This window comes from Dermacentor albipictus, chromosome 1, assembly GCF_038994185.2.
Source record: "Dermacentor albipictus isolate Rhodes 1998 colony chromosome 1, USDA_Dalb.pri_finalv2, whole genome shotgun sequence".
NCBI classification, from domain to species: domain Eukaryota; kingdom Metazoa; phylum Arthropoda; class Arachnida; order Ixodida; family Ixodidae; genus Dermacentor; species Dermacentor albipictus.
This window is the reverse complement of record NC_091821.1, coordinates 375,752,198-375,763,050: the sequence shown is the minus strand read 5'-3', so window position 1 is coordinate 375,763,050 and position 10,853 is coordinate 375,752,198. Positions and strand designations below refer to the sequence as shown.

Genomic DNA, 10,853 nt, shown 5'->3' with positions numbered 1-10,853 from the left:
TTTTTGTGACCGCTTTACCCAATCTATGAATTTGCTCTATGGCTACCGGCTCAAGCTTAAGTATATTACGTATTATTTTTTCATTTATTTCAATGTCAAGATCTTTTTTTTATTTTCTCCGTCGTCCTCTGTAAATCCATAGGCGATTAGGTTAGACCACCTAGATCGGTTGTCCAACTCATCTAACTTTTGTTCCATAATGGTAACGAACTCTCGCAATTTACCGAAAATGCTCATACGAGAGGCAACTTTTTATCAAAGCCTGTCATTTGGTCCAGTTTAGTTTCGATGGAGGTGAGTCTGGTATTCCTCATTTCTTTGACGCCGTCCGCGAGTTGCTGGATTTGTTTAGAAAGATGGTATAAGTCCGGCCCTGGGTTAGTTTCTACATCCCCACAAAGAAATAACAGCTTAGAGAGGTGAGGCAGCACTTACCAGGCCATTTCACTCAGTAGCCAATAACCCCTGCATCAAGCAGGGGTTATTCGAGCGGATACATGTGCCATAGCGTTTGCTCACCTGTACCATGTAGACAAACGGATTAGTGTGCGGCATGTCAGCACAGCTGCCGTGCCCTATCATCCGTGGACAGTTGCGTATGTATGTCCATTACTCCACGCTCCTTTTTCTTTAAATGAATAAAGTGTATAGTATAAGCGTTACAAATGCTTGCGGTGGGCATTCAATCTTTGTTTATGCCCTCGTTTATTTCGTACCATTGCCAGTGTTAATATACATAAAGTAGTAAACGTACACGCATATGCGTGAATTAATGAATGTTCGCTTGCGTGTCAAAAAGGATGTCTATCCTAGCTGCGTTAAGCTTGATAAGTCTGGATTACTTGTTGCAAATCTTTCTGCACTATTATTTTTGCCATGAAAAATTATCATTGATTTTACTTTACACAATTGCACTGTACGCCAATCTTTTTATTATGACAACGTTCTTTTCTATTATTATTTTGTTCTTCTCCTTAGAATGCTTGTATTTCGTATCAATACTGTGTCCACTCCTGCCTGGGCCACACGCTGGCCTCCAGTATTCTGTAAATAAAGAAATAAGTACTAAATGCTCTGTAAATAAAAAATAATAAGTACTAACTAGCTGAAGCCTCAGAACAATTGCAAAAGTGCTGAAAGACGCAGACATGGAACACATTAACAATTCTGACCTTGGCAGATATCGTTCGCACGCGGCATACAGTGGAAACGTCGTCGACGTTCACAAATGCAGGAACACGTCCGAACGTTCCTGTACATATGTCTCGAGACCTAAATGCGCCCTTGGCCATCGATCTTGATCAATTGGAGTTTTTATTTATCAGTTCTAAGCAGCAGGGGAGGACCCAGCCAGTTTAGCAGCGCCAAGGCAACGCGCCATGATTGCATAGTGAGAAAACACTGCATCAACGGCCAAGCGCTGAACAGGCCGAGTTAGGTAGCACCGTCACTTGATACGTCAAGAAGAGGGCCAGACGTTTCAATGCACTAGGTGTACCACACGAGTTAACTATCAATGGCTCATTGGATTAGCAGTGAGGCTAAAATATCTGATATGACCTTGCCAAGCGTAGCGATGAGTGGAGACAGCACGGTTATCTGCGTCATTTTTAAGCGAAGGTTGTATTGCCCCACTCGTGTCGGCGTCCGTGCTGCTGTAGGAAAAAATTCAAGCCGCGCAAAAATGAAAATTGCTTGTTGGGCTGCGGATTCAAACCATCCGGGTGGCGAGACCACCACGCTAACCAAATCAACCACTGTCGCTTTTTTTTTCTCTTTCGTGGTATTTATAACAGTAGCATTTAACCCGACATTCACCAGCTGTGCATAGTCAGAGAATGAAGGGCACAATGACGGTCACACACAGAAAAGGCAGCGTTCATACAGTGGATGAAGGCGTTGGTTTTACATTAGAGGGATGGTAAGGATAGGCACCTCGCCGAAATGGGGTACCAGTCCGGTTGTATATCGAGTCCATCATAAACATGTTTTAGGTGTAGTGTCATCTAGAGGACATGGATACCTGCTGCCGACCTCTAGTGATAAGGCACCTTTCGACATGTTTTTTTTTTTCTCATGGAAATGAACAGTTTGTGGAAAACGCGAATGATAGACCGAAACCGTGAAACGGTTGTACCTACAAGGGTACCTTTCATTCAGCCACTGTCGGTTCATCATACGGCCCGTATGATGAACCCTGCGACACCACCACGCCAGCTGATTCAGCCACTGCCGGTTCATCATACGCGCCCTTTAAAGCGGGGTTCTATATGCATGAAGAAGTAGACGCAGTGCAAGGCGCGAGCCAATCACAGGCGTCCTTTCCTGCAGAGGAGGGAAAGGGTGCGATCTCGTGTTCGCTCGCCCGCTGTTTCCGGCCAGTTCAGGCCCGGCAGTCAGATGGGGGAGGCCGCGTTTGGTTCGTTCTGCCGAAGAACAGGCTGCGTTGAAGGAATGACAGCGAGAGTGGGCCGCGCGTCATGCGTTCGGCGGAAGAAGATGCGGCGTTTCATGAACACCGCCGGGAAGTCGCTCGAGAAAGGGCTTGTCTTCGACGTGCCAACCTCGCCGTGAGGGAGCGCGAAGCCGAGGTGTTACGACAACGAAGAGCCGAGGATCCCGAGCTTCTATTGCACCCCTGTTCCCTGTAGGGGATGGGTTATCATTGGCTTTTATAGGCTGGTGCCCCCTAGCACTTACGTACAGTTATAGACTAGTAGTACCTATAGTACCTATAGACCTATAGACGGTGACGTTGCAAGCCTATGGGCTGTTACGCGAATATCTTTACCACCACGGTGAATGTGTCAAGACCTCACAAAAAAAAAGAAAAAGAAAGAAAAAAACAGTTACCAGGCTCATTGAGAAAAATACTATTATCATTTGTTGTTTCTGATTTGGAACTTGAACAAGCCACATCGCTAGCAGTGTTGGTCGCTGTAGTGATCATTTGGATAATTACTCTCTGGTCCTATTCTCTGTCATCATGGTACTTGCAACAATTACAAAAGTATAACAAAACAAGTGGCGAAATAGTACTTGTTGCACTGGTTATAAAGTACCATCTGTGGGCGTCTACATGTTGCAACTTGCTTTTACAGCGAGCAATGGTGGTGGCCGCTTCATTCTTCACACGCGGTTCAAGTTGGAAAATACGCACAAGTTTCGACGTGTACGACCTCTTCTGGGACGGTGCTTAACATCCATCATCATTTGTTCTCCGAAATAAAACATCTCTCATATGTTGTCATTCTCGTGAAGGTCGCTTCCATACATCATCCGGTAGACCTATTGCAGCACAAGCTATGCCAACCCGTCGCGACCGCGAAGCGCAGTTAGGGCAGCTGTTTTGCTTGTTACATCAGTACAGCCAATGACAGCACTTCATTTGTCGAGAGACGGGCTCGACAAACGTATAGTTACCTTTGACTAAATAACAACATGTCGCTATTTTTATGTACGTTTGAATGTAACGGAACAAATCGATCAGTCTTTTACAAAGTTGCAGAGCCACCGCGTCAAGACAAAAAAGAAACGAACAGGGACGCCAAGGGAAAGATTTCGCAATGTGGCTACTGTCAGCACTCATGTGAATGTTGCCCACAGCATAGCAAAGCACGAAAATGAGAGTCAGAGACCTTGTGGTTCTCACAGATACCACAATGATGCAATAAGAGTGATATCATTTAATTCTGCAGTCTAAGAGAGGAAGTCATGATTCAGGCATTCCTAGCTAAAACTTTTCGACATTTAGCTCACTGACATCCAAGACAACAAATACCTGTCTTGGATTGCTTTGGCTATGGGGTGGCGCTGGTGAGCTCGACGTCCTGGGCTTGATCTCGGCCGCGGCGGCTGCATCTAACGTCAACGAAACCCAGGTGGTCAAAATTAATCCGGAGTCCCTCAATAATTACATTTTGTTTTTGGCACACAAAGCCCCTGAAGTTGAATACAAATTAGGCAAAGATCGTCCACCGTGCTGAAGGTCACGTTGTTAAAACGACTGCTGCAAGTGACTTGTGCGCCAAGAGACAGAAAATAAACGAGAACGGGAGACGAGACGAGTTGGTAAAAAGAAAGAAGCACGGTTTGGTGACGTCGGTTTCTTCGAATGACGAGACAAGGGAAACATGGGAGGGAATGTACGTCGCTTCGACAACGGCACGTATTCGAGAAGCGAAACGGTGCCGCTACTGTAGTCACCACCGCCGTAGTCGCTACTGCATCTTAGCAATCTACGGAACAATCTTCACAATCTTAATGGGAAGCGGCAGGAAAACAAGTGACGACGGCGAGCATCAGAAACTGCGGGACAACATTCATTCTCCGACAACATATGGTCGCCCGTCACGTCGTGAATCGCGACTGGTATACCTTAGTCACTGCGCACGCGGACATGGATGGCTGGCACAAATAGGTACAGCAGAAGAGAGCCCAAGTCTTTCGTAGAGCTCCCTACAGGAATGAGGCTAAAAGCGACTCAGCGCACTTTGCATTGCAAGACCGACTTCCATTCTCCTATCACTGGACAAAGCACCCCCACACATTTCTCACTGCTGCGGCAGACGGCGGACGCCACAAGAGTTAATTGATACCGCTAACATATGTGCCCAAATGGTGTCAACAGAAAACTGGTACTGACAGCAAAAAGGAAACACGGTGGCCAGGGCTAGAGGTCTAAGGCTTGCACTAGAGAGGATTGCCTTAGAGAGAGAGAAAGATGCAAATGAGAGAAAGGCAGGGAGGTTAACCAGACTTAAAACCTCCGGTTTGCTACCCTGCACTAGGGGAAGGGAAAGGGGAAGTAAAGACGGAAAGAAGAGCGTGACAAAAATAAAAGCGTGAGAAAAAAATATGAAAAGGGATGAAATGGGGTCATTATAGTCTTTCTAATAGACCACTGTCACGTAGAAAAGTCAACAAAGCCTTGACCGACTTTTGTTGCGACTTTTGTTGTTGCCTTAAGTTTACATACTTCTTACAGTGACAGCAGTTAAAAGGTGGAGACAGAGTTTTCTCTGTCCGTCCTTTCGGTTAAGCTGACGATGAATTAGACAGCTGTCGTCACACCACCACCTTCCTCATTCCACCCCCTATCTTATACCTTGCGCTGCAAACACACGACGCACCAGCGAAGTTGTTTAAATAGCGCGACATTCTTATTGACGAGACAGTGCCAAGGAGGGCACATCTGTTCTGCGTAATCAAACCATAAATCACGAAAAAATACCTTCATATAAACCATCTTATTGAGGGCGCCATCAATTTGCGACCTTAGCGCCGTCTATCGTCCGGCGCCATGTTGGTATGTGGGATCGCGCCGCAGGGTGCACGGCGAACGTGCTGCTGACGGCGGGTGGCAAGGGGCGAGTCAACAAGTTGTTTGGATTAGGAAACTTCTTAACGTGTGGTGGCTAAGCTTTAAGCTTCGATATAGACGCAATATCGAAAGGCCACAGACCTAGAATCACTCCCGCAGCTTTGCCCACGATCGAAATACGTGGCGAGTCAAGTGTGAACATTACCGATACATAACCTATACATCTAACGTGTTATTATTGTATGTCTAGCCTTGAACTCTTTTAAGGTATCACTCAGCAAAACAACAATTAGAGGCGTCTTCATGCATAATGTGGTGTGCCGCACCAGCATACATCCCAATCCAGGTAACTGCGAAGCTACGAGGAAACACATTTTGCTAGCTTTCGTGCTCCTAAAATTTTTGCGGTACGACTTTCTAAACATTGTTTATCTGGCACCCCGGCAGCAAGCTTTACAAAATAAAAAAAATGTGCAATAGCTCGAGAAGAAAGGGCTGTTAACGAGGATAAAATGAGCTTGTGTCGCTGGCCGCGAATATGCCATGGTCAAGCAGACGCACACGACGCGTTGAAAGATTATGCGCACTCTTAGGTCTCGAATGGTGCCTGTGCCTGCAAGGGCACCTTGCCTATTCGAGAGAGCTGAAAAACGAACAACTACTCTTTGCAACAGCAACCTCATTTTCTGCAGTAACACAGCGTGCGATGAGTGGCGTTGACAGCTTGCCGGCGAGATTCAGAAGCACGGGAGAGCCCATGTGAACTATAGGTTCCGGCCGGCACACGGTAGGCATGCTTTGATTAGAGAATGGAAAAGAACACATCTTCATTACTTTTAGTCAGCCCGTACTGTTTTCATAATACGTCCTCGGTCAACTTCCGCCAGAGCGTTGCTTGCCAAGCATGTTAATCTTAAAACACGTTTGAACAGAATAAGTTTCATGAGCGTGTACGAAGAAATACGCACCTTTCTTTCACACTCCAGTTCGATCATGGGTTCCGAGTTTCGAGTTCGTCGCTGAGCGCTCCCTGGGAACGAAAATTTCCGAACATACACGTGATGGTATCAAGTCCTTTCTGTTCATGTTGGCAATACAAAGCGTATCATTCTATGCCATCGAAACGGGTGGTGTCCGCGAAGTCACCGCGGCAGAAGATGCGCTTCACGCTTGCTTCCGAAAGTTATTTTTGCAGCCTAATACAGCAGAGTGGTCGCCCGTCGACCTTGAGTCATCTGACATCGCAGCAAGCACAGACAGAACTTGTTAAAATCACAGTAACTCCCAATTAAACGGCTCCCTTTCCTAGCTGCCGCTGGGAGGAAACGGAATCCGCACATTCCACTGCGAGGAGGAGAGCGGCGCGGCGCGTTGGTTTAAGAGTACATTGCTCCTCGCCGATAAAGCGGTCTACGCACTAGTTCCCAAATCTTCTGAATTCTCGGCATATGTATAACACTCGTTTATCCTAATTTCGTATAAATTTCTTCAACTCAACCGGCACAGAGTCGATCCGGCCGGAATCACTCCCTCACTCAGTCGCTCCTTCAATAAATCGGCCCATTATTAAATCATTGAATAAGTCAAATGAGCCGATGAGTTCACACGTCCAGTGTTCGATACAACGATCGCTTGCACTGCCGCACAATTTAAATTACCAAGTGCCACCGAAGCCAAATAAGATAGAGCCGATAAACCGAGAATAAGAATTACCGTAAGCCAGCACCACGCACTGTTGATCAATCGGTGATAATGAGTCCAGTATGCCCACTGCTCAACTCGGCGCGGAAGTTCGGCTTCCGCCAATAAACGAAGGAAAAGGCGCAGCGCTAACCCGCCCGGCGACCTCTCTCATATTTCGCGGCGTCACGCTCGACTGTGGTGCAAGCGCTGGCAATACGATTAACGCGAGAATATCTCTGGCGGGCTAGCCTTCTAATAATCCGAGGCAATTAATCGGAGTACGTTCGTGCGTATACGAACCGAGGGAAAAAGGGGCCGCGTGAGCTGTGGGCTAATTGTTCTCGTCCATTGCGTAAGAGGTCGTCATGTATCCGGGTGCTTATATAACCTAATGCAAATCGTTTTCGCACCGCGTTCCCATCGCACCTCAGGTCATGAATATCGTCGCATGAATTCGCTTTAATTTTTCTGGAGGACAATAGAAACAACTCATATGCGCGCATTTGAACGCGCCTTTATGTTGGAGCTCACGTCCGCGCAAACGTAACATAGCCTGCTGCCCCGTGCTGCCTCGGTTTTCACTATGTCGGGTACCGCACAGTTGTGCAAGAGAACCGCGGCCAGGAACCCCAAAGTGTGTCTGTGAGGTGAAGTAACTGTTAAGCCATCTGGTCTTGCATAGATGCTCGGAATTAACTTACAACCGTTCAATAGCAGGAATAGTATTTCATATACAACCAACTTGTCCCACACGCACACAAAAAGTAAACAGATATATCACAGGATGACGCACGTACGATATGTAAACCTAAGACGGGCCCACAAGAATTCGTATTCTGAGGTGTGTTGAGCAATTTAAGGCTCGCGTATGCAACATTATCTGTTCTTTTTGATGAAATGTGCTTTTGGTGCAAGACTCGAAGAGGTGTTACCGCTCTTGCCCAGCTTATGGAACATGCACGAAAAGTAAGCAGAAAGGGAACAAGGGGGCCTATTTAATAGCCCCCTTTCCGTATGGGTTTGTAAGGGTCGTTTTTCGGGGACACGTATTCAGGGCGAGAGCGGTAATACCTCTTCAAGACTGACGTGAGCCGCCAGTTGCACTACACGCCTTAAGACTTCAATTCTTGTTCACCCATCTTTGATGTACATGCATGCGTCATCCTGTGATAGCCTTGATACCTTTTTTTGCGCGCATGCGTGACACGACGTTTACATGTAAAATACTCTCCCTGCTATTAAACAGCTGTAAGCAGTGATCCGTCTTCGTCTCCTCTTCCAGTGTGTGCCTCTGTTGTAGGCCCTAATTCCCCTCATCGGCTGTGTGGGAACGTTTCGCACACTCTAGTCCGGCGGCGCTCTTCAGTGGGACACAAGTGCGTTAAAAAGTTGACCAGTTCGCTCATTCGTGCAACGAGCACCGGGCTAAGCATAGAAAGGCAAGCAAAGCACTGACTATCTCTGCATCGCCGATGCTGCCCAGTTAAGATTACTTGTACGCGTGTGCCCGTGCTTGTTTGTCTTCCTGACGTTTGATGCCTTTCTTTGCGCTGTTCGTTCCCGTCTATCTATGGTGGCCATGCCTCGTTCCACGAGCGGTGCTTGGCGGCCCGTGGCTGAGCGGAAATAGCACCTCACCGGCTGCAAATTGGGCGAAAGGAGAGCTCGCGCACAGTGGTCATCGCGCGTGCTCGCAGCGAGTGCGCTGCAGCACCAGTCGCGCCGCCAGCAAGACTGATCACGCGCCCGAGAAATAAGGTGCTCCTAATTAGCTCCTGTACATTCCACACTAGGGAGCCGCCCGGGGGGAGCGAGGACGAGATTCATTAGTTTGCCGGAGTATCTCGCTGCCCTAGGCCATGCGCTGTTCTCTATGCAGAGGCCACAGCTAGCGTTAGGGGATGCGATGGCCGGCGAGAGGGGATGAAGTGCGAGTACAGTGCAGTACGCAAGGACGAGTCAGCGCACGTTTGTTCCTGCATGCCGAATGCATGCAGGAACGGGATGCTGTATATGCTGTATACATGACGCTGTATGGCCCCCCGGCGGTGGTCGATGTCCGTCCGTTTACTCGTCACGTCAACACGAGTTCGCCTCCAGTTAGTTTGTCGCGAATGCTCTGTAACTCTCAATCCAGTGTAGGTATCTTGGAAAAACAAAAATGTAGTGAGATTGAGCGCTAAGACGACTCTATCGTTACGACGAGTTTCACCTGCTTGTCTTCACTAGGTAGTCCACAGTGAAGTGGTAAACGTCACACAATTCCCGTCTGGCGTCGGTAGATGGCTGTCTACGGAGGGGGTATGGTTACAGAAAACGGCTGTAACTCTTGTTTTATTAAAACAATCACGAAACAATTTACACTGCAATTAGCCGCTAAGCGACTCTAATATTACGCCGAGTTTCATCTACCTTTAAGGATTGCGTAGTTCACAGTGAAGTTTCAAATATTGTGCAATTTCCGTCTGCCATGCAGCGGTACTTGCTCACGTCACTACTTCATAAAATAATGAGAACAAATCACTCCACAATCAAAAGATGTATTCATTGTCTGTCTCCTTCAATAATAATAATAATACTACTAATAATAATAATATACCCTTATTTGCATAATGTGGCCATTATGGTAAAACATGCCACAGCTTCGCTGCTCGTCCTTCTTCATAGAGTGGAAATGCTGATGAATATTTTAAGTGCATACCTTTAAGTAAGGTGGAACGTGGGTGGGGGGGGGGGGGGGTAGAGGGAGGGTGAGTCCGTGTCGGACACCCAGCGGAACGGCTAGCTTAATAGACGCTTTTCCGCGTACTCTGCACTTACCTTTTCAAACACGTGGCGTCAGAAATTAATGGTAAGTGGCAGGAGCGTGCGCAAAAGTATAGCCCGACAAGGTCCTGCCAGAACTGCCCGACCGAGATTTTCGTATATTTCTTGATGAGTTACCCAACGCAAAAAAAATCATAAAATAAAATAAAAAATGCGTGACTAAGCTGCGTACGGTTCCGCGTTTTGCGCTGTGTGTCTCTGTCGGTGGAACAGCTTGCAGTATCTGCCTTACCTTAGCTGCCCACTGAGGTGAAACAATGTGTTTTTCAGCAGAGTGAACATGGCTTTGACAAAACGTTGATAGATTCTGCATGAATGGCATCGACAACCGAGCCTGCATTATTCTAGCAAAGAAAGGAAGCTTGCCCAACAATGTCGTTACCAGAAACCGAATGGGGCCCTGAACTAAGCGCTCCACCCTGCGAGAAAGTCGCCCAAACTCATGATAAATAAATGTTTTCTCTCTCCCTCTCTCTCTCTCTGGGCATCTCCCAAATGTGAGATCCACGGACGGGTCCATCAGTCCACGCATGCTGTCTTGACTGCGTCTCAATGTCCTGAAGCGGAAGAAGCTGAAGGCGTAAGGTGACGGATACCTTGCCGCAGAGATAACAACAGGCGAGACCAATGCCGATAGTTTTGACAGAAATGGGACGAGGCTCTCTCGTTAGGCGTAAAAAACGTAAGGAGTGACGATGCCTTCTGTTCACTCCTAACTTGAATGCCTTTCGGTCTTCCCGCGTGCCACGTGGTGTACGTTGCGCGCAGTCACCTGTCCATAACGACGATTTGTTTTCGACACGCATACGTCCGTGCTTAAATTCGGGTTTGGGCATCAGCCTACGCATAAGTGTGCATGGGATATGCGTGATTTAGATAGTGCCTGATTACGCTCGTATGAAAATAACGGACAGGGAAACACAAATGCGGCTCAGGAGAGTGTGTTTTTTTTTTCTCGCTGTTTGTTTCTTTGTTTTGGACGTAGAGAGAGCTGTCGGTGCGTACATTTATCGCAACGTGA

At 47.3% G+C, this 10,853-nt stretch overlaps 1 long non-coding RNA gene across 1 annotated transcript in view; it reads right to left on the bottom strand.

Annotated features, from left to right (window-relative positions):
* Positions 1-936: 936 nt before the first annotated feature.
* LOC135901749 (uncharacterized) overlaps positions 937-10,853 on the bottom strand; it is a 275,089-nt gene continuing 265,172 nt past the window's right edge. The window contains exons 3-5 of the long non-coding RNA XR_010564262.2: positions 6,292-6,353; positions 3,782-3,861; positions 937-1,044 (exon numbers count right to left, since the gene is read on the bottom strand). This is a non-coding gene — a long non-coding RNA (uncharacterized lncRNA). The remainder of the gene's footprint in view (positions 1,045-3,781; positions 3,862-6,291; positions 6,354-10,853) is intronic.